General features: G+C 41.7%; 1 long non-coding RNA gene and 1 pseudogene across 23 annotated transcripts in view; one reads left to right on the forward strand and one right to left on the reverse strand.

Annotated features, from left to right (window-relative positions):
- LOC111097728 overlaps positions 1-22950 on the reverse strand; it is a 181561-nt gene that overhangs the window by 42544 nt on the left and 116067 nt on the right. For 12 of the 23 annotated variants that reach the window (XR_005365854.1, XR_005365840.1, XR_005365837.1 and 9 more), the window contains exons 1-4: positions 19690-20278; positions 13321-13693; positions 1265-1382; positions 1145-1181 (exon numbers count right to left, since the gene is read on the reverse strand). This is a non-coding gene — a long non-coding RNA (uncharacterized LOC111097728). Of the gene's footprint in view, positions 1-1144; positions 1182-1264; positions 1383-13320; positions 13694-19689; positions 20279-22950 lie in introns of those variants that run through there. The other 11 variants (XR_005365842.1, XR_005365849.1, XR_005365841.1 and 8 more) reach the window with 3 other exon arrangements.
- On the forward strand, positions 13656-14904 carry LOC100687776 (annotated as a pseudogene).

A 22950-nucleotide genomic window follows, 5' to 3' on the forward strand; every position in this document is an offset into this window, starting at 1 on the left:
AGAGCCCACTCAGTGTTCAGGTGGAACGACAGCCTTCTGTGTGGTGACATATGCGGGGTTCAGGAAATGCCTCACTTCTGAAGAGCATCTTTCTCCAACAAAGTCTGCCATGAACAGAGCCACTAACACAACATCCCTTTGAAGCAAGGGGTCAGAGTGACTGGGTATATGGAACTACTTCTTTCCTCCTTCCAGGAGGAGCCTGAGGTTGAAGATGGATACATAGGTCATCTCTTCCTTTTAGAAAGGGGCTCTGCAGACAAAGGTAAGGTGCATCGCTCCTGCAGAGACATTCTGACCTCAGCTCTAGCTCCTTCAAGGGCAATATTCCAATGATGAAGAGACCTTGAGAACCATTTCAAGATCAAAACACCACCCATATGATCTGACAATCCAGAAACACAAAAATATCCTGGAAAATCTTTTGTAAGTAAGCAAACAAGAACAGCCAAGAGTGCTCAGACTCTGGAAAGTCTAGATTCATCCAAGTAGGATAGACCTTTGTAGAAGAGGTGTGGAGGGATGAGGATTTATTGGGTGTCTACTATGTGCTGGGTGGTTTCCACATATTATCTCATTTAAGCCTTGTAATATTGGGAGAAGAAAGTATCATTTTTCCCATTTACAAGTGAGGAAACAGGCAAGTGAGCCCAAAGTCATGCAGTTGGTAAGAACCCAGACTCAAACTCAGGCTGTCAGTTCTCAAAGCCCATGAGCTTTTCACTGTGCCAGAGATAGAGGGTGTTTTGTTTTGTTTCAGAACAGAATACAGATTAGGCCTGTGATCACTTCAACTCACAAATAGGGGACAATCTGGAGAGACTAAGGTTGCCCTGAATTACATCAACTTTAAAATTTGGAGGGGGGGCCAGAACCCCACTATTTTCCCTGGAATGAGTTCTGGGTTTGCTCCATGATCATGAGAACTAATCACTTTTCTTTTTCAACATAGCATACCCAGCAGACCTTAGGATCCTTGTAAAATGTGAGCATGGAAAGATCTTCCTCAGTGGCCCAAGTCCGAAGCTTCCAGAAGCCGGGCAGAAGCTATGACATCTGATTCCACAAGATACCAGGTTCTGGGGCCCAGCAGAGCCCAAGAGGGCTGACCCCTGACTCCAGGTGAATATGACCAGGGACTCACCTGTCCATAGACTTCACTGTGCCAGGAAATGACCGACCTGGGAAAATACTCATTGTTAACCACATTCATTATTTCAAAAAATTTTTTTATCTTTGTTAAAAATATCTTTGTTTATTTTACCTCCTTGGCATTTCCTGTGGTTTCTATGAACAAGCACACTCCCATAAATGTGATCACCACCACCATCATCATCATCGCCAACATCAGGATTTAATCTGTAGTCTAAAAAGCACTTTTCCTACAAAATGTAAATCATGATCATGAGCCATAACCAAGACTTCCTAAGACAGCCAGTGTTGAGATAAATGTAATTTTTTCCTTTGGTAATAACTTCAGACATGTTTATTAATTTTCATTCCTAGATTTTCCTCTTCTAACTCTCATGGGTAAATTTATTTTTAACTAGATATTTTTGAATAAATCACTGAACCCATTAGAGAAATAGGGACCAAACATGGTATCCACACATAAATAAATATTTTTGTGCACTGATGTTTGAAAACTGATGACTTTTGAAGTCTAGGTTTCTCAGACAAAAACCATTTGGATATCATTAAAGGGGGGGAAAAAGCCTAAAACTTTTTCCCACTTAATAGAGGGCTCTGCAGAAAATATTTTTGGCACCTCAAGTTGTCTTGTTGTTAATCAACTATTATTATAGAGGTTTGCACCAGAACAATGTTCTAAAAGCTCTTTATCTTGTTACATAAGTAGAATGGCATTCCAAAATCTCATTTTTAAAAGGCATTAGTCACCAGTATAACAAAACACATGCTTTGTACCAATAAAATTTAATGTTCAAATAAAAAATGCTTGTTTACATGCATTTTTATATGCCAGTCTATATTAAAGAGGCCATGATTTCAGGAGATGTTTTCCTTAGGTCAATGGACACTCCCTCCTATTTCTCTGTCTAATGAGAAGCCAACCCATCTCCTTGTCATCGCTCCTGGAGAGGAGGCAGAGATCCAACAGAGGAGGAGCAGATTCGGTAGTTAGGACTTTGTGATTTGAAGCCGAGCGGTAGCTCTGCCTCCCCCACCCCCCAACTCAGTCTGGGATAAGAACTGTTTCTGCAGGGGGGGTCACTGTCGCAATGAGTTGTTGTCACTTCTCTGCCCTCAAACCCAACAGTTGTGGACTGCAAGAGGGTCCCACCTCGCTTCACCAACAATGGAGAATCAGACATCAGAATCTTGTACTATAATAAGAATGATGACAAAAGGTGCAGTTTTTAAAGACATTTCCTTTTCATTCTCAAGTCTAGAGGATCTGTCCATCAATATGACTTCTTATTAAATTCACTAACCTTTATTTCATCCAAAACAAGTAAATCCTATGAGGTAGGGCAACAGTTCACTTTAAGCTACTATAACTCTATTTAATATCTTTAGGTTAAAAAAAAAAAAAAAAATAATATCTTTAGGTTAAAATTTCTCCTTCAATCTAATTTAAATTTCCTAATTGAAGTTTGTGGCCTAGCAGCTTCTGATTTTTCCCTGTTACTGGGTTTGATGTATTTCTTTTTAAAAAATATTTTATTTATTTATTTGAGAGAGAAAGAGTGAGAGAAAGAGAGAACACACAAGCAGGGAGATGGGCAGAGGGAGAGGGAGAAGTGGAGCCCGATGCAGGGCTCCATCCTAGGACCCTGAGATCATGACCTGAGCCAAAAGCAGACACTCAACTGACTGAACCACCCAGACGCCCTGGGTTTGATGCGTTTCTTACATGCATTCAGAATTCACATAACATAACATTGCTAATGTAACATTAGGACATTCGTAGACTTCTCTTACAACACTTTGCAACCACGGGAGTGGGTATCAGAGTTGAAGATGGAGTTTCTCGTAGGTAATGTCTTCTTTTTTGGTTCTATAAACAAAAATATGTGTTATCTAAAGGAATATTTTAGTCTACTAAGAGGTTAGATTTTTATTCAATAGCAGGCAAATAATTGATTAGCCTTATTAATTAGACATCGAAGCCCTCCCAAATTAAAATAAATAAATAAATAAATAAGGTTCATAGTAACAGAAAGACCAGGAAGACAGAGAAACATATCCTGGAAGCTATTTGTGTGTGTGTGCAAAAGAGGTACTGCTACTACTAATTCTTCCTTTTCCTCACCTGAAAGCCTTGCAAATTTTCGACAAACTACCTCTCTGTCAGAATTGAGAAAGAGAAGGAAAAAACAAAATGAAGCTGACACCATTTTTTTTGCCTGTGATGTCATTTGCTGTCTTCCAAAGCCCGCGGGTCCAATTTTGATGTCAGGGTGCGTAACTCCACAGTGACAGGCCCAAACTTATTTGAAGAGGGAAATAACCTTTCAGCTCTGTGCAGTCATTTTCCCCACGAAGACAAATATAGCCCAGGCTGAAATCACTTAGTGTCAATCAAGGTAACCAGATCAGCTCAGCGTTAATAATGCATTTGGTCACGTGCCCTCACAGCGAGCGAAGTGTGAGATAGCCAGCTCCTTGTTCCATGGGACACCCACCGGCTTCTATGTCAGGCCGCAGCTCTCCTAGCCCAGCTGGGAAGCAACAGGGTAATTTAATCTGCCACCCACTCTAATTGCTAAACTGAGAGAATTATCAGGGCTGCCAGAAAGGGCTTGTAGAGCTCTGGGTCCAGGCTTGGTGGCCGGTATGCAAAGCTATGGCTGGGGTTCTCGTTAGGGATGGACTGGGTTTTGGAGGGTCTAATAAGGTTTATGCAACTTAGGGTCTCTCTTTAGGAAAACAATACAAACTTACAAATACAGAATCAGAAGCAGGGCCTTGGAAAGGTCCCTTTTAAGTGAGAGGCCCTGACTGAAGCTTATGTTTCATTAACATCACAGTAAATCCTCCAGTTGTCATGGAAACTGGAAGAACATTTGTCTCCCTTCTACATCCTAGATTTTGGATTGGCTGACTCCAAGGAAGTATATCTTCTCTACTCTTCTGTGATCATTTGTACTTTTCCATAATTCCTTACATGGAGGTGAACTATACACAATGCAATCATGGGTCACAGGTCATCCTTTTACCAACCACCTCAAATGTAGACACCAGTCACCTATTGGTATGTCCTGGTTGTCCTCTAGATGCCAACTTTTAAAGGTTAAGTATATGTCCCAAATATCCTTAGTTTCCCCTAAATATCTGCAATAAAACTTTTGAAGAGGATGACCAGAAACTCAATCACTAGAGATAAAAATACAATGGACTCAGGGGAGACCTTTGAAACAAGCAGTTTTCAGGCAAACCAAAGACCGCTTGTCCTATTTAAGTATTTATAAGCAATCTAGAAGCATTATTATCACAATAGGGAAAAATCAAATGGCATGTAATCCCTCAAATGCATTGCTGGTTCAACACTTCAAAATATTAATAGACTGCAAGAGAAAAATTATATGATTATTTTAATGGAAGCAGAGAAATTATTTCATGAATCTTAATACTCATTCCCAAAAAACTCTAGGCAAGTTGGAAATAGCAGAAAATTTTCTTTTCTTGATAATGTCGACCAGAAACCTAGAGCAAATATTATACATAGTGATGAAATAAGAGAAGTATTCCTATAGATATTAGGAACAAGATAAGGATCCCCATAGCTATTTCACATTGACCTGGCCACTTAAATAACAGGGAAAATAAGTAAGACATAAGGATTCAAAAGGAAGAAACAAAACTGCCAATATTTGCAAACATAATTATGTATCTAAAAATCTAAGAGAAAAAATAAAAAAAATCTAAGAGAATCTGAAGTAAATGATCACAATTCACAGAGTTCAGTTAGGAAGAAAAGCATAATTTTGACATATTAAAACAACAGCTTGCCTGTATCCTACAATAACTATTACAAAATGTCATGAAAAAAACTCTCATTTACGAAACTCACAAAACACAAAATACCTAAGAATAAACAAAAAATGTTCAAGATCTAAATGAAAACATGTTAAGATTTCACTGAAAAATGTAAAAGAATACCCAAACAAATGAAGAAAATATTCATGTATCTGGTTGAAAAGTCTTGGCATCTAAAGATGATTGTTTCCCCCAGATTAATCTACACATTCAGTTAAATCACAATCAAGCTTCCAGGGGGATGTTTCAAAGAACTTATAAACTGATACTAAAATTCTTCTATAGGAGAAAACGTGAAAAAATACCTAAGGTAATTCTGAAAAACAAGTTCTAAAAGAGAGGTCATAAATTCTGTCATAAATTTCTTTTTTTTTTTTTTTTTTTTTCTGTCATAAATTTCTGAAGTAGACCAATAGAGGCTAGGCTTGAAGATGAGTAAGAAGGAACACTCAGGTACTCCAGGAGTACACAAATTGCATGTCATTGCAATGACCTTAAAGGCTATGACATTGCATCAAGTAAGAGAGCTTGGGGAGCACATCTTGGTTTACCTTAATCACACTATGAGAGACAGTCTGAGTGCTGGCTGTGGTCAACCGGCCAGAAAGAAACTTCCAGGTGATGGAAGTCCTGAACAGTGTTTTCTGGAGTCCATAGTCTCCCAGCCAAAATGCCTCAAAACTTCAGAATGGTTTTGCAAAACCACTCTTGGTAAGCCACATTATCCAGACCTATTATCAATTTCAGTTTCTTGCTATATTGCTATTATGCCATATTGCTGCACTGCACACAGATTACATGATAATAATCAGGCATCAAACATGCCTGATTGCCTTAAGACAATATGACAGGCTATGTGTGATGCCTGGTTATTATTACTACTCACCCTACAACCCACTGTATGCTACTTTAGAAGTGTAAAAGAGCATGTGCTCTCTTTCAGGACTTTTTTTTTTTTTTTTTTCAAAATTTCAGGCAAGCATGCAATTTATCTACTGGGAGGAGCTGAGCAGGACAGGCGTGGTCATTGGCTGTCACAATATCAAAATAATAAAAAGGGAAATAAAACATTGTAACTTTGGTACAAAGTAGCTTAATGAGACATTAAAGGGAATACAGAAACTTAACCATGAATATATGGGAAGATATTTTATGATAAACATGGCATTTAAAGTCAATACGGAAAGAACATACTGATTATTCAAAAAATGATATCAAAGTGGGCACCTGGGTGGCTCAATTGGTTAAGCATCTGCCTTCAGGTCAGGTCATGATCCCATGGTCCTAGGATCGAGTTCCACATAGGGTTCCCTGCTCAGCTGGGTCTGCTTCTCCATCTCCCTCTGCTCCTCCCCGTCAGCTCCTGTGCTCACTCTCTCTCTCATGCATGTGCTCTTTCTCAAACTAAATAAATAAAATCTTAAAAAAAGATATTAGAGCAATTTACTAACCATTTGGGAGAAATTAATTTATGTTGCTACTTTTTACTACTCAAAAATATAAGTTCCAGAAGGATTAAAGACCTAAACCATATACAGAACTATAAAACATTAGAAGAAAATCTTAGAGAATGTGATGTAGGGAAAGCCTCTGCAAAAACTATAGAGGAAAAGTGATTAGATCTGATTTTGTCAAATTGTAAAATTCTGTCAACAGAAGTCAACATAAACATACTAAAAGAAAAGCAACAGATTATGAAAAGATATTTGCTACATATGTAACAAAGGATTGGTGTTCAAAATATATAAGGAATTCCTATAAGAAAATGACACATAGACCAACAGAAAACTAGGTGGAAGATATGAATTGACAATTCATAAAAGACAAACTATAAGCCAATATTAAACACAAAAAAGTCAGCTTCACCGCTTACCAGTATAGAAATAAATAATAGTGGGATACATTTCCATTTTTTGCTTGTGATCAACAATATTTTTGTTTGTCTGAGAAAGTATATTTTCCCTTAATTTTTGAAAGATATTTTCACTGGGTATGAAATTCTGCTTCACAGAGGTGTCCCCCACCACCATCCCCACCACTGTCACCCCCTCCAACACTTTAATGATGTCACTCCATCATCTTCTGGCTTACACAGTTTCTGACAAGAAGTCTGCAGTAATTTTAAAATCTTTGCTCCTATGCATAGAATGTTTTTTCCCTCCATCATCTTCAAGTTTTTCTCTTCATCCTTGGCTTTCAACAGTTTGAATATTATATGCCTAGTTATTCTGGTTTGCTTTTGTACTTACTCTGTTTGGTGTTCTCTGAGCTTTTTAGATCCATGGGTGATGTTTATCATTAATTTTGGCAACTTTTCAGCCATAATTTCTTTAAATAATTCTTGTCTTTTCTCTCTTCTCTCTTTCTAAAATTGTAATTTATATGTATATTAAACTATTTGCTATCATCCCTCAGATTTTGCATGTTCTGTTTTTCTTTCTTTTTTCACTCATCATGTGTGTCCTTCCATTTGGGAAATCTCATAAAGATAGATCTTAAAAAAAAAAAAAGATCTTCATGTTCGATGATTCTTTCCTTTTTTTTTTTTTTTTAAAGATTTTATTTATTTATTCATGAGAAACACAGATAGAGAGAGAGGCAGAGACACAGGCAGAGGGAGAAGCAGGCTCCATGCAGGGAGCCTGATGTGGGACTCGATCCTGGGTCTCCAGGATCACATCCTGGGCTGAAGGCAGTGCTAAACCACTGAGCCACCTGGGCTGCCCTCTTTCCTTGGTGTATCAAGTTTACTAATGAGCCTGTTGAAGGCATTCTTCAATTCTGTTACTATGTCCTACGTTTCTAGGACTTCCATTTGATATTTTCTTATTATTTATATCTCTCTACTAAAATTTCCCATCTGCTATTGTGCATTGTCCATCTGTTCCATTAGAACCTTTACCATAGAAATCACAGTTATTTAAAATTTTGTCTGATCAATCCAACTCAGTCTCACCCTGTTGGCTGCTTTGTCTCTTGATAGTGTCTTTTTCCTTACTTTTTTGTATGTTTCTTGAATTTTTGTTGAAATACATTCATCTTATAGGTGATGGTGAAAATTGCTGCAAATGGTTTTTAGGCCTAGAAATAAGCATGCCTTTCCCTCTGCTAGGCCTTTGGTATAGGCGTTTGAGTCAATATATTCAGGAGATGCTATGTGGCAGACACTGTTGGTTGTCTCTCCAAAGGTAATCTCTTCTTTTTTCCTTGCTAAAAAAAATTGAATTATCAAGGGGGCACCTGGGTGGCTCAGTCAGTTAAGCATCTGCCTTCAGCTCAGGTCATGATCTTGGGGTCCTGGGATTCAGCTTCATATTGGCCTTCCTGCTCAGTGGGGAGTCCGCTTGTCCTTTTCTCTCTGCCCTTCCCCCTATTTGTTTTTTCTCTCAAATAAATAAATAAAAATCTTTGGGACACCTGGGTGACTCAGCGGTTGAGTGGTTGAGCATCTGCCTTTGGCTCAGGGTGTGATTCCCAGACCTGGGATTGGGTCCCGCATCAGGCTCCCTGCAGGGAGCCTGCTTCTCTCCCTACTATGTCTCTGCCTCTCTCTGTGTATCTCATAAATAAATGAATAAAATCTTCTAAAAAATCTTTTTAAAAAAACTTGAATATCAAGCAAGTATTGGGTGACAATGTCTTTAGGAAAAATATGGCCTTCCTCCAGTTTCAGGTGAATCATGTTTGGTTTAAGCTAATCATGGAAATCTGATTCCCTTTGCCAGTGACTGGCTTATAAGAAACATTAGTCCAGTCCATACCAAAAATATCAGAGTGCAGACTTCAGGGAGGAGTCTGGGAAAGATTTTTCCACATGATAAAAAAGAGGGCTGCAGAAAATAGTTTTTCCCCCTTCCATTCTCTCTTTCAGCCATGTGAAGATGTGCTGTTGGAAGCTGTGAACACCATCTCATGATCACAAAGGAAAAACCAAGGGAAACTTGGAGACATGACTCAAAACCCAGACATGATTAAACTACTGAATGAATTGACCCTAGAATCACCTATGTGTATTCTATATTGTATGAGGAAAAAAATAGAATCTCTCTTTCTGATCTTATTCCTTGGAGGAGAACCATCCCAAAGAACATAATGCTTAAAAAGCTCCCATTGACCTGGGAGACTCAGTTGGTTAGGTGTCTGCCTTTGGTTCGGGTCATGATCTCAGGGTCCTGAGATCGAGTCCCACATGGGGTTCCCTGCTCAGTGGGGAGTCTGCTTCTCCCTCTGCCTCTGACCCTTGCCTCTGCTCTGCTCTTGGCTCTCTCTCCCCCTCTATCTCTCTGTCAAATGAATAAATTAAAAAAAATTTTTTTTTAAAGTATCCATTGACAGAGTGAACAGAAGGCTCAGCGTTAGGTCTCTGCTTACCCCCAAAACTGTTCTTCTCAGTTCTCCGACCTCCTCTATGCCCAGCCATCCTGACCTTTAGCTTCTTCTAGCTCCATGACTTATGCATGCTGTTCTCTCTGCTGAAACAGTCTTCCCCCAAATCCTTGCCTAGTTAATTCCTACGTATCCTTTAAGTCTCACTGAGGGCATTGTCTTTTCTAGGAGGCCTTTCTGACCCTCCAGAGCACGTTTAACTGGGCCTCTTACATTCTTTCATGGCACCCAGTGCTGTTCTGTAAATAGCACTTGGCACACTGAATGCTTATGAGTTCTTACTAGAATGTAAGCTCCTGAGGGCAGGGACCACGTGTGTCTTAATCATTGCAGCATTCCCATGTGGGACTCGGGGTCTCACACATGGTTGGGCCACAATAAATACATGTTAAATACAAGAATGAAATTTTACCCTCTAGAAAGGAAAATAAGGCACACATATAAAAAAGAAATAAAAATATAAGTCCAGAATTGGGATGCCACTAGCTTTGGTTTTCTTTTTCAATATTCCTCTGGCTATTAAGGGTCTTTACTGGCTTCTACAAATTTTAGGGTTATTTATCCCAGCTCTGTGAAAAATGTCGAGGGTATTTCGATAGAGATTGCACTGAATGTGTAGATTGCTTTGGGTAGCATAGACATTTTAACAATATTTGTTCTTCTAATCCATGAGCATGGAATGTTTTTCCATTTCTTTGTTTCTTCCTCAATTTCTTTCATAAGTGTTCTGTAGTTTTTAGAGTATAGATCCTTTACCTCTTTCATTAGGTTTATTCCTAGGTATCTTATGGTTTGGGGCTTAATTGTAAGTGGGATCAATTCCTTAATTTCTCTTTTTTTTCTGTCTCATTTTTAGCATATAGAAATGCAACTGATTTCAGAAAAGACCCTGAGTAGCCAGAGGAATGTTGAAAAAGAAAACCAAAGCTGGTGGCATCACAATTCTGGACTTCAAGCTCTGTTACAAAGTTGTAATCATCAAGACAGTATGGTATTGGCACAAAAACAGACATATAGACCAATGGAACAGAATAGAGAACCCAGAAATGGCCCCTCAACTCTATGGTCAACTAAACTTTAAGAAAGCAGGAAAGAATATCCAATGGAAAAAAGACAGTGTCTTCAACAAATGGTGTTGGAAAAATTGGACAGTTACGTGTAGAAAAATTAAACTGGGCCATTTTCTTACACCATATACAAAGATAAACTCAAAATGGATGAACGACCTAAATGTGAGACAGGGATCTATCAGAATTCTGTATCGAATGGGAGAAGATATTTGCAAATGACATATCAGATAAAGGGCTAGTATCCAAGATCTACAAAGAACTTATCAAACTCAACACCCAAAAAACCAGATAAGCCAGTCAAAAAATAGGCAGAAGAAATGAACAGATATTTCTCCAAGGAAGGCATACAAGTGGCCACCAACACATATATGAAAAAATACTCTATGTCACTCAGCATTAGGGAAATATCAATCAAAATCACAAGGAAATAACTAACTCACACCAGTCAGAATGGCTAAAATTCACAAGACAGGAAACAACAAATGTTGGAAAGGATGCGGAGAAAGGGGAATGCTCTTACACTGTTGGGGTGAAATGCAAGCTGGTACAGCCACTCTGGGAAACAGTATGGAGATTCCACAAGAAGTTAAGAATAGAGCTACCCTACGACCCAGTAACTGCACTACTAGGTATTTACCCCAAAGATACAAATGTAGTGATCTGAAGACCACCAGTACCCCAATGTTTTAGCAGCAATGTCTATAACAGACAAAAGAGCCCAAATGTCCATCGACAGACAAAGGGATACAGAAGATATGAGATACATAAAGACTCCTAACTCTGGGAAACGAACTAGGGGTGGTGGAAGGGGAGGAGGGCGGGGGGTGGGGGTGAATGGGTGACAGGCACTGAGGGGGGCACTTGACGGGATTAGCACTGGGTGTTATTCTGTATGCTGGTAAATTGAACACCAATAAAAAATAAATTTATAAAAAATAAATTCCACCTAGTTAACATACAAAAAAAAAGATACGAGATACACACACACACACACACACACACACACACACACTAAAATATTTCTCAGCCATCAGACAGGATGAAATCTTCCCATTTACATCAACACGGGTGGAACTAGAGGGTATTATGCTGAGTGAAATAACTCAATTAGAGAAAGACAATTATCATTTGGTTTCACTCATATAAGGAATATAAGAAACAGCACAGAAGATCAGAGGGGAAGGGAGGGAAAACTGAATGGGAAGTCATCAAAGAGGGAGACAAACGACCAGAGACACTTAGCTATAGGTAACAAACTGAGGGTCGCTGGAGGGGAGGTAGCAAGGGGTTTGGGGTAACTGGGTGATGGGCATTAAGGAGGGCACATGATATGATGAGCACAGGGTGTTATACGCAACCAATGAATTAGTGAACTCTACATCTGAAACTAATGGTGTACTATATGTTGGCTAATTGAATTTAAATTAAAAAAAGAAAAATGTAAGTTAGGGTATGATCAGTCTCAAATAATTCCCACTAAAGTTCAAGGGACTTGAACAGGATAACTGAGGGAAGCTCCCCAGCAGAGGTGGAAGTGAGCTGGATCTTGCAGGAATCGTACCAGAGGAAGACATTTCTGGCAGGATGAAAGCCAAGGTGCCAGGAATGGGAATAGGAGCAAGTAAAGCAGCAAAGTTGGATCCAAGTTTTCAAGTGAGGTGAGTGCCAGAGATAACAGACTATATTATAGAGGGTCTTGAAGGCCAGGCTATTAAATCTGGAGAGAGCCTAGGATGATTGAAACAGGTGGGATGGAGCTGGGATGACCCATTGTGATACTCAAAGTGTTAGGAAATGGGGGCATTCACTTGAGAAATGAACCCTCTCCCATTGTTGGTCTATGCTCAAGGAATAAAAGCAGTGATTAGTATATATAGTGAAGACAAACAGAGATTTTAAAAAGACCAGTAGAAAGAACAAGTCGGGCACCATGACCCTCCAGGCAAGAGAACAAGAAGCAGACCCAGGAAAAGAAAAAAGAAGGTCTCCAAGGCAATTCCTTTGCTGACAAAAATGAGTTCTTTAGAAACCATCCATTTCGACCGAGGCTGCGAAGAGAAATGTGGTTCATTTTTACAAATTCCAATGCCATTTGTGGTTTGTAGTGTTTTCAACTACAAGATAATTTTCCTGCTGTCACTGAAAGCTGTAGTGTTCTTCAAACTACACAGTGAGATCAAAACAATACTGAAGTAGGTGAGTGTGCTTTTCTCCAGAAATGCCTTTTAAGACAGGACAGGAGAGATACTCAAGTAAGAGTTTTTTTTTTTTTTTTATCTCAAGCACTTTAATTATGGTAACAATCTGAAAATTCCTCATACCTTTCCCGCGAGGTGATCAAAAGCAATTTTACTGCACTCATGGTTTTTATTGATATGAAGAAAACTCTTCAGATTTCAGCAAAGAGGTGAGACTTATTTTATATTTGCATCAAAGCTACCAAATCACACACCTGACAAGTCATATTTTACCAAAAAAATGAAGCCTTGAAATTTTACTGTCATAAGGTTTCTAGTCCCTTCCTTTTGTTTTAGTACTCCTGCCAAACATGCCAGGAGAGAAGGCGCCTTGAACTTCCCTGAACAACACATCTCTCATGCCCTTCATACCTCATCTCAATTCTCTGACAATCCAGTCTGAGGTTTAAGAAATTCTCCACAGGAAAAACCTCAAAACACACACGGTACCTTCCACTCACATCAGGAGTCATATATTAAAACTGCCCTCATGGATCAGCTCCTGGGTTTTCCTGACAGAAGGGTAGGGAGGTCTACCCTCAGACCTAGGAGCTGGTTCTCCTGGTGTCTGCACTTCTCTCCTTTTGCTCTCAAGTGAACCCTCATTTCCCCTGTAGGAAACCTACCCCTCTTTGCAGTGCTCCGAGTCCTTGGACAGATTGCCCATGATTTCCCAAGAACCCTCCAAATAGTTCCTCAGTAGGGTTCAGCCAGCTGTGATCTGCTTCTTCAGGTCCTAATTCGTGAAGTCAAGTTTCTTCAGTGCTATGAAACATGCATAGTTTAAAATAAGGAGGCCCAACTGAGTTGGAACCAGTGGGAGGTGAGGTCCAGACATCAGTTCAATTTTTAAAGCTGCCCAGGTAGTCTTTTTCCCATCGTGCGTTGCATGGAATCAGCTCATGGGTTTGAGACCTGAAAATTGAGAGCTTCTTTGCCCCAATGGCTCTGTGCCATCACCATGCCACCAAACGAATATTTTGAATTCTGTCAGAAGCACTGTGGCCATCGTTTGGATTACCAGGAGAAAAAGAGAAAAAAGGAAGGTCAGGAGGTTCAAGAGCATTCAAAGAAGGCAAAAAAAGTTGATTGGTTTGAAAGCTGAGCTCTACTATCAACAGGTCCAGGCTGAGAAAATACAAATGAAAAAGACTATCAAGACGCGTGAAAAAAGAAGCTCCAAACAAAAGAATGATGGGAAGACTCTTCAGGGAGACTCTGCAAGGACAAGCAATACCTGCATGTCTACAGGACAGGGAGGGACAGTCCCGAGCTAAAGTGCTTTCCACTATGATTAAACAGAAATGCAAAGAGAGGGCACCTAGGGCAGCCCTGGTGGCACAGCGGTTTAGCACCGCCTGCAGCCTGGGGTGTGATCCTGAGGACCCTGGATCGAGTCCCACATCGGGCTCCCTGCATGGAGCCTGCTTCTCCCTCTGCCTGTTCCTCTGCCCCTCTCTCTCTCTGTGTCTCTATGAATAGATAAATAAAATCTTAAAAAAAAAAAAAAGAAAACTAAAGAAATGCTGATAATGTAGCCCCCCTCCCCTGCTTTAAAAAAAAAAAAAAGAGAGGGCACTTAGGTGGCTCAGTCGGTTAGGCATTGGCCTTCGGCTCAGGTCATGATCCTGGGGTCCTGGGATGGAGCCCCGAATCAGGTTCCCTGTTGAGTCTGCTTCTCCCTCTCTCTGCCACTTCCCCTGCTTATGCTCTCTCTCTCTGTCAATAAAAAAAAATAGAATCTCTAAAAAAAAAAAAAAAAAAAAAAAATGCAAAGAAAAAGCAGGAAAATGGGAAGTCCCTTTTCCCAAAGTTCGTGCCCAAGAAGAAAGAGAAATATTAAAAGTTATCCAAACAAGGAAGAGAAAGAACAAAGCATGGCAGAGGATGGTTACTAAAGTCTGCTTTGCTGGAAATGGCTTTACTGGAAAACCACCTAAAGATGAGAGATTCATTAGGCCAATGGGCTTACATTGCAAAAAGGCCCCTGTAACATATTCTGAATTGAAAACTACCTTTTGCATGCCAATTCTTGGTGTAAAAACAAATCCTGCACCCCTACTATATACAACTTTGGGTATTATTACCAAAGGTATCATCATTGAGATGAAGGTGAGTGAGTTGGGCCTTGTGACATGATTTGGGGAAAAATATGCCCAGATACCAATGATCCTGAAAGTGATGGAGGAAAGGCAGTCTTGCTGGTCTGACAGCAGTTTCAGACAAGTAAGTCCTTATAATTACTGAAGACCACACACCAGTCAAGAGAAGCAGCAGTACTGGGGTGGTTCCGAATACCACCAAACAGCCTGACATATCTGCAATCACCAAGAGAACTATTTATTCTATTGTAGGAAAAAAAAAAAAAAAAACATTAAAAGAGCTCTGTTTCACAAACTGGTGTTTATTTTTTAGTCTGTTTAGCATTTAGATGTTCATAAGTTTGAATACTTTAAAAAGCAATTATAGAAATATTGTGGTCTGTATCTGCATTAAGAAATGAGTCCTCAGCAATGCAGATCCAGTGTTAGCGGAAAAACTAGTATAGTTGAAAGCACCTTTTATCATAAATGTTAGAGCACACTTAAATATGGAGCCTACACTATGAAACATCATCTCTGGGATCTTACCTGAGGTCTCTTCCACCTCATTTTCCCTCATTAAACCTAAGAAATGTAGCATTAACATGCAGTAACATTTGTTTATAAAATATTGACACTAAAAGTACAGGAGACAAGGCATGCTACCCTACTAAATAGGAAGGGTGCAGAAGCATTTTCATAAATCTTTTCACCTCTAATTCCTCTTACAGTTAGTTGGTGAATTTGTATTTGAAACATTTTTTTCCTTTCAGTCATGAGTAGTAATATCTACTTGGAACTGTTTTGGTTTTTTTGTTTTTAAGATTTTATTTATTTATTCATGAGGTACACAGGGAGAGAGACAGAGACCCAGGCAGAGGGAGAAGCAGGCTCCCCACAGGGAACCTGATACAGGACTCATCTGAAGACCCCGGGATCACGCCCTGAGCTGAAGGCAGATGCTCAACCACTGAGCCATCCAGGCATCCCTGGAACTGTATTTTCTACTCAAAATATATAGAAAAAATACAGTAAAATGTTTAAATTTTCATACTTTTAGAATGGTTAAAAATTTAAGTGATTCCAGGTAAAATAGTTTTTAAAAAGACTGTACTGATGTCCTTAAAGATAGATTCATTGCAGTTACTTGGATAATATAAAAAAGGTCATGTTTTATGTTTGTAACCTAAAACTCTTGTCAAATAACCTTTGTAATCTGAATTATGTTTATAGTTTTGAGCTTAAGGTGTCCGTAGTATTAATCTATAATCATGTTAAAGGTATTCATTTATTTATTTATTTTAAAAGATTTTATTTATTTATTCATGAGAGAGAGAGAGAGAGAGGCAGAGACACAGTCAGAGGGAGAAGCAGGCCCCATGCAGGGAGCCCGATGTGGGACTCGATCCCAGGTCTCCAGGATCATGCTCCAGGCTGAAGGCAGCACTAAACCGTTCAGCCACCCGGGCTGCCCCTGTTAAAGCCTTTTAATTCTGTTTATTTTTTTAAAGTCTGTCTTGAAAATACAAAATAAAACAAACAACGAAGCAGGACAGGTAATTTTAGTCTGCAACCAGGGTTCAGAACCACTAGGTTAGAGGATCTGTAAAGTTCTATCATCTTTAGCATTCCGTGGCTCTAGAAGGTACTAGTGGATTACGAGGGGACATCACTCCCCTTTTCCTTTTGAAACATGATGACTAACCCTAGAATGGCAAATAGTTTCAGTTCAAAGACCTACACTCATGACTTAGTAGTTGCCGTCTAGAGCTCCACAGTGAGGTTTAAGGCAGAGTCTGGACTAAAAGGGAAAGAGCATTGAATCAACCAGCCATGTCTAGTATGAGCAATGGGGAGAGAGAAGTACCCAAGATTTCTCCTGGCCTGTCCTAATCCAAAGAAGAGAACACACAGGAGATCTCAGACAAGAATATAGATCAGTGCTATCCCTTGTTTCAGGGAAATTCTGCTGTGTAACAAAACATTCCAAATCAAAGCAGACCAAAACAGTAACTGTGCATTCATGGTGATACCAATTGGACAGGGTTTTGGGGAGACAGCTTATCTCATTTCCAAGTGGTGTTGAGGGAGAGGATCTTGACTGAGGCTGGAAGATCAAGATAGTGTCACAGTCCCAGGCTTTCCTTGGTTGGAGAAGCTGGAAAGGGCTGTGGGGGATGGCTGTCCCCCTTCTCCAGCAGGGTCCTTACATGGTGGCTCAGAGCTCTAGAAGAGTGAAAGTAAAACCTGTCAGGCCCATGAAAGGCCTCTTACAAGGCTCAGACAGGCACAGCATTGTGTCTGCAGAATTCTCTTGGTCATAGCAAGTCACAAGGCCAGCCCCAGATTCAAGGAGAGGAGAAATAGTCTCTACCTCTTGATGGGAAGCATGACACAAATGTCCAGGGACTGAAGGAATTGTTTGCAGCCGTCTTAGCAGACAATTGACCTTATCTCTGTCCTTGGCTCAGCTGATGGATCCTGTTGTGTGTTTATTGGCCTAGAAATCATACCATAAAATAGGTGAAGAGAGCAAGTCGATGTTCTTGATGATCCATTCCTAACTTATCTTGTTTAAGTATTATAAACAATATAAACAACCCTTGAAGGGATTATATTTTGTTTTATTAAGAAACACTGGGGGACTACTGGGGGAAGGAAGAGAGAGAGGGAAACCAAGAAACAGACTCTTAACTACAGAGAACAAACTGATGGTTACTAGAGGGGAGGTGGATGGGAGGAATGGGTTAAAATAGGTGATGGGGATTAAGGAGGGCACTTGTGATGAGCACTGGGTGATGTATGAAAGCGTTGAGTTACTATACACTTGAAACTAATATTACACTGTATGTTAGCTAACTGGAATTAAAATAAAAACTTCAAAAAAAAGAATACTATTGGACATAGGAAATTAAGAACACAATAGGAAGGGAGCTGTTTCCCCAGCAGCACTCTTACGCAAAACCCAAATTGCTAGATAGTCTCTCGGGTGTCAGTTTCAGGATATTGTGCATAACATGAGATTAAGAACAGGAAGTGGAACCAGTGGCTTAAAATCCACTTCTAGGAAATTACAACACCCCCCCCCCCCCCCCACTCCACTCTGATCTCCCTCTACCATGCTGCATATGCTTAGGGCATCTGTCTTCTCCTAGAGGCTGTGTTCACTTGTTTAAGGTCTTTGTTTTCCTTCATGCCAGATGATCCCAAAGACTTTGGCAGGCATCTTCTTTTATCCTAATTACTCTTCAAATAGAACCCAGCCCTAGATTCTGTTCTTGAAACCATGTCACAAACAGTAAGGTTGTGCCCACGACTCCAAGTGGAAAAACTTTTACCAATGGAGTTTCACTTGTTTCTAGGTTGTAGTTGTACTGGTTAAAATTCCGAGGCAGGGGCACCTGGGTGACTCAGTGGTTGAGCGTCTGCTTTTGGCTCAGGTTGTGATCCTAGGGTCCTGGGATTGAGTGCCATATTGGGCTCCCTGTGGGGAGCCTGCTTCTCCCTCTGCCTATGTCTCTGCCTCTCTCTGTGTGCCTCTCATGAATAAATAAACAAAATCTTTAAAAAATAAACAAGTAAAATAAAACTCCAAGGCAACTTTCTTTGTTATTTAGACAAAAATGAGACTTGGGAGTTTTTTTAAACAAGACAATTTGAAGGAAGGACACAGAGGTGTAGTTGACATAATGCTTGTCCTTTGAGGTTTACTGGAGAAAAATGATGTGAATGATGCCATAGACATAATTACATAGACTGTGCCCAATCATTTAACCCACAAGGGTTTATTGAGCACTTAATATGCTCCTGACATGGTGTTAAGCATTGAAAGCAGAGAAAAAAGGACTCCGTTCTGGCTGTGATATTCTGAGTAGGGGAAGCAGATCAGATAGGTAATTCATTATGTTGCACATGATAGCTTATGTAGTCTGATAATAATAATAATAATAATAATAATAATAATAATAACAGAAAACTTTTGTAGCACTTACCATGAACCAGGCATGGTTCTATACACTTTGACTTATACTAATTCACTTATTTCTCAGAATGACTGTGTGGTCTAAATTCTCTTATTATCCCCATTTTAAAAATCAGAAATGGAGACACAGAGAAGCAAAATAATATGTCCAAGGCAAGCCCATAGCAGGTGATAGAGCCGGGGATTTAAACCCACATGGCTGGCTCTTGGGTTTGTTCTCTTCACCACCACAGAGAAGAGCCCTGCAGAATGTGATGAGAAAGGTCCATTTGGGGGCAACTAGCTTCCCTGCACCCTCTGTTCAGAAACTCACCCCTCATTCGGAACCATGTCCTCACAAATGACAGGTTGGAATCTGGAAAAGAGAGGTGGAGTGTAATTTTGATTTTCAGAGTCTTCTTTTAAAGACTTTATTTTATCTCATGAGAGACACACAGAGAGAGGCAGAGACATAGGCAGAGGGAGAAGCAGGTTCTCCAGGGGAGCCTGGTGTGGGACTCGATCCCGGGACCCTGGGATCACGACCTGAGCCAAAGGTAGACACTCAACCACTGAGCCACCCAGGCACCCTGATTTTCAGTCTTTTAACACACATTCCCTTAGCTACCTACATCTCACATTTTGCAGTGAGGAAAACAGATGAAGAGATAAATGTCACCCAGTACATAAATCCAGAGCCAGGCCTCAGACCAGATCTCCAGATGGATTATCCAGTGCTCCGTCCACTGTGACAACATAGTCCCTCTCCACAACAGGACCCCTAAGTGTCCATTTGGCTAGTCTTGTGTCCAGAGGGTCACTGTGACACAAAAAGAGTCGTTGAGGACATTCAGAATGTTGTGACCCCAGAGGAGGCAAATGCACTCATGCTGAGAATGATGTCTCATCGTTATTGTAGTCACAACATGACCTGCAGGTCTCAGTGTCCTTACCTGTGAAAGAAAGGAAGAGGGTTCAAGATGATTTCCAGAGGGCCCATCCGGTTCTATTTTTCTCCATCTCCATCACCATCCACATGTTGCTTCATTATTTTAGTCAACTGTTGTTTTTGGCCATCACCAAGTGTCCAGTTCCACTCACAGCAGAGCTGCGTTGACAGTCTATGTTGTCGGAGCTGGAAGCCCGGCGCCTGAGACACAGCCTGAGGCATGTCTGTATTCCAGCCGAGTCCCTCTCCTCGGTTCAAGCTAACCTCGGAGCAGCCAGCATTTCCATGTCCCACTGTGGGATCTGCTTTGTAGCCTGAAACGAGATACGTGTCTCCCTATTAATATCCTCACACTGTCTGAATGCATTTTAAAAGCTCACCGTGCTTGGCAACCTGCAGGCCTGTTTTTGTTATTGTTGGTTGGAGTCATGCATACTTGACTTTAAAAGTTCGCCCTCGGTGTAGCTTTAGCTGATCAGAGGAGCATGACACAGAGAAGGACATGGGTAAATGTCCTTTGCAAAGCAGATACCCCTGGATGTATTTCTCTTGCTGGAGATCTGCACCAACCCGAATGCATGGCTGTGGTGGTTCTCACCAGGTGGAATAAATGCCAATGAGGTCACAGAGAGTAGAGGGCATCACAAAGATTGCAACACAGCCTGAGTCTTCTGGCCCAAGGAAAGGGACACAGGGCAGGAACCATGTTGACCTGATTCCCTAATCCCCTCCTCTAATTACACAGGGCTGTTCAGTTTTCAAGGAGTCTTTGCGTGCCTGCCTCCATTTGATTGCCATAGCACCTGGGAGATGACTGCAACATAGATAATTCTCTGCAGTAATGGGAAGCTGGGTTTGGCAAATGGCTAAGGTTAAATGGAAGGGCAGGACTGGAACCCAGGCCTCCCACTCCTGGTCGCACCATGCTGCTGCAACCACTGGGGTTTGAAGTTGAACTTCTAGAAGACAGAGACGGCCCTACTCATCAATGTACGTCTCAGGACTTGGCATACCAAATCAAGAAATATTTGTTGAATATCTTGAACTCTAGCTTGACTAATGAGAGAGATTGGCCTTTATGAATTTACTCAAGTAGAGATAGAAAAGAGTTCAAGTCCTTATGGTGCCTGCAAGGCCCTCCACGATCTGCTTCCTGTTGTCTTTCTGACCTCAACTCTGACTTCACCTCCTTCTACTTCCCTAGTGCTCACTTCACCCTGGTCACTTTGGCCTCCTTGCCGTTCCTTAAATGTGCCAGACATAGCCCTCCCTCAGAGCCTTTGCACTGGCTGTTCCCTTTGCCTGGAATACCCTTCCCGAGTTACGTTCCCGGCTAGCATCCTCATTTCCCTCACATCTATGTTCACACGTTATCTCCTCTATAAGGCCTGCCCCTGTGTGAACCCCTAACTCAACCCCTCCTCCAGCACTTCCAATCACTCTTACCTTGCTCCTTCATTCATGGGCATTTTTTGCCTTCTGTCACAATGTATACATTTCTTATTGTTTATGATTCCTATTTATCACCTGCCTACAGCTCTTAGAATGCAAACTCCAGGGAGGCAGATATTTTCAATTCACTGATGTATCCCAGCATCTGGCACATAGTAGATCCTCAATAGATATTATGGAAGGAAGGAAGGAAGGAAGGAAGGAAGGAAGGAAGGAAGGAAGGAAAGAACAGAAAGAAAGAAGAAAGAAGAAGAAATAAAGAAAGAAGTAGAAAGTGAGAAAGTAAAAGAAGAAAAGCAGAACAAAAAACAAATAACAAACCCCAGACACCCCTGCCGGCATTCTCGCCAGACCCTCAGGCCGGCCGCCTACCGCCCTCCCCCGTAATTCCTCTCCTCACGCCCTCCCCTCCCCTCCCCCCCCCCTCCCCTCCTCCTCCCCCTCCCCTCCCCTCACCCCCCCCTCCTTCCCTTCTTCCCCCTGTCCCCTCCTTCCTGCCTCCCGCCTCCTCCCCCCCGCCGTCTCCCTTCCTCCCGTTCCCTCCCCCCCTCCCCCCCCCCCGCCCGCCTCCCGCCCCGCCCCTCGCCGCCCGCCTGCCCTTCGGCCTCCCTGCCCCGCCTGCCGGCCGGCCGGCCGCTGCCTTGCCGGAAGGAAGGAAGGAAGGGAGGAAGGGTAGTTACAAACATACTTCTATTTCATACAGAGGTTTTCCCTCTGCTCTATTCAAGTATCTATGAGCTTAAGTGTGATAGAATCAATTCCCTTTGGTGCTGCAGGGTTGTCAGGGAGCCAGGACTCTGTCCCAGTAACTTCTGTTGAGGGAAAAAGGAGTGCTGTGACCTGAACACTGATGGAGTATCTTCTCCCACTGAGTGTGGACCTTTTGACTCCAGGTGGGGTTCTTACAAAGAGGAATAAAGGGGCAGATGGGAAAAAAATGCCGGACAAACATATGCTTCATGCTAGATCTTCAGAGGAGCTGAAGGACACATCGCAGGACAGTAAGGCATAGCACCAAGAACGCTACATATAGCAATTCTAGATATTGAGGAAGGGATGGAATGTGGCATCAGACACACCTATGTGGCAGCACAGGAGCCAGGACAGCAATTCAGAGCTGCCGGGCAGGCACTGGGTTCAATGGGCATGACTTCCTCTAGAGCCAGGCCCAGGCAAGTGCTAAGCAGTGGGGAGGAGGGGGCAGGGGTGAAGAAGGAGGGGGTTTCCCCAAAGTTGTGGAATCTCAGTAAGTGTGCCAAGCCTGGGTACAGGCCAGCGGGAGAGCCGGCTTCCAGCACCCAGACATCTGTATGGAGCAGGTGGGAATCTTTGCTCCTGGGGGGCTACTGGGACCCTAGGCTGGCCACCAGGGCAAGGCCCTGAGGGAGAAAAGGAGCTGGAGCTCAGGCAGGAGGCCAGTGCTGTGCTCAGTTACCAGCCAGGCAGGACGGGCGGCGGGTCATCTGGAGACCCTCAACATCTCCTTCCTTACTCCAGACCTGGTTTGGGAATTAGGGATAGGCTGGGCCAACGAGGGGAGAGCCAGGGAAAGGGGGCGTGAAGCAGCCCGAGCTGTAAGGGAGAGAAGGATGCAGGGCAGGGCTGACCACGGTGCCTAGAGGCCTCTTCCCAGGGAGGAATGGCGAAGCCTGGGTCCTCTTTATTTATGTATTTGCTTTTGAATATTTTATCTAAATTTAATTTGCAGCACACAGTATAATACCCAATGCTCATCCCATCAAGTGCCCTCTTTAGTGCCCATCACCCAGTCACCCCATCTCCCACTCTTCTCCCCTTTTGCCACCCTTTACTT

Source organism: Canis lupus, chromosome 10 (genome assembly GCF_011100685.1).
Source record: "Canis lupus familiaris isolate Mischka breed German Shepherd chromosome 10, alternate assembly UU_Cfam_GSD_1.0, whole genome shotgun sequence".
Taxonomy (NCBI): domain Eukaryota; kingdom Metazoa; phylum Chordata; class Mammalia; order Carnivora; family Canidae; genus Canis; species Canis lupus.